General features: G+C 43.5%; 1 pseudogene; it reads right to left on the bottom strand.

Annotated features, from left to right (window-relative positions):
• Positions 1 to 1,184: 1,184 nt before the first annotated feature.
• On the bottom strand, positions 1,185 to 5,032 carry LOC123805053 (annotated as a pseudogene).
• Positions 5,033 to 5,347: the final 315 nt, after the last annotated feature.

Raw genomic sequence — 5,347 nt, 5'->3', positions numbered from 1 at the left:
ACTGGTGCAACCACTATGGAAAGCAGTATGGAACTTCCTCAGAAAATTAAAAATGGATCTGCCTTTTGACCCTGCAATTCCACTGCTGGGACTCTATCCTAAGAATACTAAAACACCAATTCAAAAGAACCTATGTATCCCAATGTTCATAGCAGCACAATTTACAATAGCTAGATCCTGGATGCAACCAAGATGCCCATCAGTAAATGAATGGATCCAAAACCTATTGTACATTTACACAATGGAATTCTATGCAGCAGAAAGAAACAAGGAGCTCCTACCCTTTGTAACAGTGTGGATGGAGCTGGAAAACATTATGCTAAGCGAAACAAGCCAGGCAGTGAAAGACAAATACCATATGATCTCACCTTTAACAGGAACCTAAATAACAAAACAAAGAAACAAGCAAAATATAACCAAAGACACTGAAATAGAGGCCAGGCTGATAGTGCCCACAGAGGAGAGTAGAGGGATTTAAGGGGACAGTGGGAAGGGTTCACAGGAAGAAACTTAAAGGACACATGGTCATAAACTAAGGGGAGGGTGGTAATAGGAGGGAACTGGGGAGGTGTGGGAGGGGGGACTGGATTGGGAGTAAAAAGGAGAAAACTGTATGTGAACAATGACTAAAATTAAAAAAGTAAAAGAAAAAAGAAAATACTTTATAAATAGGAATAAATTAGTTTTCTGCCAGCATCCTTGTCAGCAGTATTCTGAACTTCTCTCAAGAGTGCCTTCTGTTTTGTAAACATTTATACTATTTGAAGAACACAGAAAGTTTCATTTTTTGTTCAGTGCTCTTTACTTTCTACTGTGAGAAGTTATCTCTGAGGAACTAAAACCCCAGAAGGTAGCCACAAGAACATGTTAAATGTTTTTTTTTTAATGATTCAAAGGCAGCCTTGTAGAGAAGTCATAGTTTGGAGAGAGAAGGCAAATGCAGCCTTTGAAGGGAACTGTTCTAATTATTACCTAAAAAAGTAATATTATACAACTATATTCAAGGACACAAGACAAAGCACTACTTTAAAACTAGAATGACTGAATAGATAGGTCAAAAACACAGCTGAAATAGGAGGGGAAATGGACTCAAGAATAATTTGAATTGGGACAGTGAAACGTCAGTCCTAGATGCCTCTGTTATTTGAATATCTCAAATCACATTGTTTCACTTTTTACCTCCCACAGTGTTCTCACTGAAATCTCAAAGCATTATTGTCACAAAACTAAATAATAATTATCATTTTGTTAGGATTCAAAATTTCAATCCAGTAGACATCAGGATCTTGAATAAATGCCAGGCCTTTCATTTTACCGTCATCAGGTTTCTTCACAAATTTGATTCCCAGTTATTCAAATCTTTTACAAGCACCATGTACATCAGAACAGAAATTCCAATGTGACCAAATCCTCAAGGGTCTGAATTGCCACTGTGGTAACTCTGGGTATCATCATCCTCAGTGCCCCAATTATGTGTCAGTTTAAGCGTAGCTTTTTTGGAGAATACCCATGCTACTTTTTCATCTTTATCTTTTGGGTTGCCATTTTTATCCTCATAAGCTAAGATATGGAGTGAAAACTTCATGGTGGGAAAATCTATTTTTTGGAGTAGCATCATTCCAAGAACTCCAGTATAAAAATCTAGACTTCTTAGGATCCTTAATTCGCAGCATGGTCTGCTGCAACAGAAAATCCTTGGTACTGGTGTTCAGGTCCAAGCAGCAATCAAGGGCAACCTGTTCAGTAAGGCTGCCAGACACGGGGTTGAAGTTCTGCCATGGCTGCACTGCTGTATCACAGACGATGGTCCTCAAGACTTGGCAGGTGCCCACACTCTGCCCAAACCCAGTGTTTCTTAAATGTATGAGAAAATGTTTCGTCTCACTGGTAATAACAAAAGTGCAAATTGTAAATACAGTGATATATTTGCTCATCTATCAATTGGCAAAGAACAAAACAATTGAAAGCAAATTGCATTGCAGAAGAGGCAGAAAAACTGACATTCTTATACATTGCCAGTGGGAGCATAAATTGTCACTCTCTCTCTGAATGTAATTTGGCAATATTTACCAAAATACAAGTGCACAAAGCCATTAACCAGCGATTGTATTTTAAGAATGTATCTTAAAGTAATAGTGTTACAGAACAGACAATGGGGGGGGGGGCTGAGACAATATACTATTATTGAAAGAAGGCCCCGGGTCCGTTATGTCTGCCGCCAGAGGAAAGACGTCTCTCAATGCCAGAGATTCGTGAAAAGGAAAGGAAATGTTTATTTAATGCTATACAAACTTAAAGTAGTGACCTAATGTCTTTATCAAAAATCCCAAAGTCCCCCCAAACACCCACAAACACACACAGTCCTTCCTTCCTTCCCCCTTTGCCCAGTCCAGAGTACCGTATCTCAGGAAAGGAAATAGAAGTCCATGGCTCAGGCAGTCCTCTGGTTCTTCACAGTTAATACTCCATCTCGACTGGGAGACCTCCCTGGGTTCCCGGCACCCTCTTCTGAGTCGCCGGGATCTCTGCTAAAACCAGGTGGTGGTTCCCCTTCTAAAGCTGTGGGGGTCCCCGCTCTGTCAAGGGCGCGTGGTTCTCTCTCCTAAAGCAGCACGGTTCTCCCTCTCAGAGCTGCACATGGTTCTCCTTCCTAGAGCAGCATGGTTCTCTCCTCCTCCGGGCTGTGCATGGCTTTCCTTCTCAAGGTAGCATGGTTCTCCCTCAATGGCTGAGGTCCTCCCTATTCTGCTAAAGCCACATGGTTCTCCTTCTCAGGGCTGTGCATGGCTCACCTCTTCAGGGCTGCGCATGGCTCTCCTTCTCAGGGCTGCGCATGGTTCTCCATCTCAGGGCTGCGCTTGGCTCTCCTTCCTAAAGCAGCATGGTTCTCCTCCTCAGGGCTGTGCATGGTTCTCTCTCCTAATGGCTGCCAAGTCTGGGTTTTAAATCCCCATGGCCAATCTTCCTCTGTAGCCTCATTTCCAACTCCTCCCACACTCAGCTTCACATGCCAGAACTGTATCCTTCCAGCTTTACTGGGCTGCCATCTTGAGTCTGGGCAGGCGTGGCCCCATGTCCTGGAGCCAATCTTCTCTGAGCTCCCACGCAGGCGCTGTAGCTTGGGGGGATCTGCCCCCAGTCATGCCTTGGTGGGGAAGTTACTTCCATTCCCCTGGCTCAGAGATGATCACAGCTATTTAACATATCCATGCGACCAGCCAAAGGCTATAGATATGTTAAATGACCACGCCAGAGGGTAGCTGCAAGGCTGTTGCTATGCAAAACAGCTCTCAATGGCCCTGCTCCATTTGTCCCTTCCCCCAACCCACACCCTGGGTCGGGGGGGCATGGAGACATCTTAAAATCTCCTGGACACCTTAAGTTCTGGACCCCCATTTCAAATGCCTATTTGGGGTCCCCCCTCTTGGCTGCACCCTGTAACAATAGTACATTGCAAAATGCTGTGTGTAAAGATATTCACTACAGAATTTTTTAATGGTGAAAGACTGGAAATATTCTAAATAATTAGCAATAGGGGCAGGTAAAAATTAATTATGGTCTATCTCCGTATCTCATGCAATATGCTGCTGTTAAAAAGAAATATATAGGCATGTATGTGTATATATTCATGTGTATATACATATATGTATGTATATAATATATGTGTATGTATATATATAATCTTCAAAAGACATCTTTAAGTGAAGAAGGCAAGGTACAGAACAATATTAGTGTCCTCTCATTAACTTAATAATACTTTGTTGCATGCATCCATATAGTGAATATCTCTGTCTATATCAACAAGTAGTAACTGGTAATAGGTCTTGCCTTTTTTGGAGAGTAACCTATTGGCAGTGAAAGACAGGACGGAGATGTGGAGACATACTTGTATGAACTTTTATGCTTTTTGAATTTTCAAACCCATGTTTGTATTAACTATTCAAAATAAATTTCAATTTAAATAAAATATGCCTTAGAATCAGGGTATATTTAAAACATTTATCTCACATGTTTTTAGAAACACTCCAGAAAGGATTAAGCCATTTCCCAGCCCACCAGACTGCTCATTGTTGGGAACAAGGAAATTAAGAACTAAATTTAACCTTAATAGACAAGAACCACATTGTAGCTAAAAAGAAATGATAAAAGAGACAAAGTACAGTTAAAGCAAACATCCTGTGTCTAGCAGACGCTCTCCCCTGGGTAGGCTAGATAAGCAGTGCTTTGTAGTTTTTAATGAGAAAATAGAAAACTAGCTAGCTAGAGCCAGGAGATTATGAGGTTAATGAACAAACATCCTGCCTTCCCTGCCTTATGAAAGAATGCTTGGTTTGAAATTCCCGCGCGAGGTCTTTGTAAGCGAATTACTAACTGCCACGTCTGCTTCTGTATAACGCTTGCTTGCCTGCCCATATATAAGAACGTAGTTGTAAGCGCTCGGCGCGGCTCTCGTTTGCAGCTCCTTGTGGGCACTGTGTCGCTGGACACTTTGAGAGTTCGCCCCTGCGCAGGTTAAACTTGGCCAATAAAGTAACATCTTTGATACCCTGAAAGTCTCCGATATTTGTTCTCGAGTTTGCTGGATGCTACATTTTGGAGGCCCCAGCGAGATCACAGGTCGGAGACTGAAGGGACGGCTCAAGCCGGGTGAGTAGTGAGGATCCTCTTTCTGTTCTCGGTTTCGACTCCGGAGTAAGGAAACTACCCTGTGGTGGTAGGTGGGATGCCGCTGGCAGTCCACCCAGGGGCTCCCAAGAGGCGGGACGCCGCCTGGGAGTTTTTCAGTTACTGGGAAAGAAAGTTCCGTGACCGGTCACATTAAAGAGGGAACTTTTGCGCTGCGCCGCGCTGCAATTGAAATATTTGAGTGTGTGAGTGAACGAGCTCGTGAGTGACTGTGTTTGTAGCCCCACGGGGAAACCTACGGGGCATGAGAAGGCCCTAACCTGCGGTTCCTGTGTCGGATCATACGGCATAACGGCTGGCAGTCTAACCCGGACTCTGATCGGGCAGCCTTAGCCAAGATCGACATCACCTCACGAGAGGGCAGGCCAGGCGGGCGAGCGACTGTGTTCTGTGTCTTGTTTTGTCTGTGCGTTGTGTCACAAGTTGACTTCTGAATTACATGTCTAATTCGTGTGTGAGGGATATTGCCTTGTCTGTCGCCTTGTTGGTTTGTATTATTTGTCTCTTCTCCTATCTCCTGGACCTCATCAGAATGGGCCAACAGGAGTCGGTGCCGGGATCCCCACTTAATTGTTTGTTAAGGAATTTTTCCGATTTCCAGCGGTGAGCACGAGGGTATGGAGGACCCCCACCGGATCCGGAATTTTTAAGAACCTTAAGT

This window comes from Phyllostomus hastatus, unplaced genomic scaffold (genome assembly GCF_019186645.2).
Source record: "Phyllostomus hastatus isolate PE091 unplaced genomic scaffold, TTU_PhHast_1.1 phas_scaffold_28, whole genome shotgun sequence".
Classification (NCBI taxonomy): Eukaryota; Metazoa; Chordata; class Mammalia; order Chiroptera; family Phyllostomidae; genus Phyllostomus; species Phyllostomus hastatus.
Note: the sequence above shows the minus strand (reverse complement) of the source record. Positions and strands in the feature narration are given on the sequence as shown.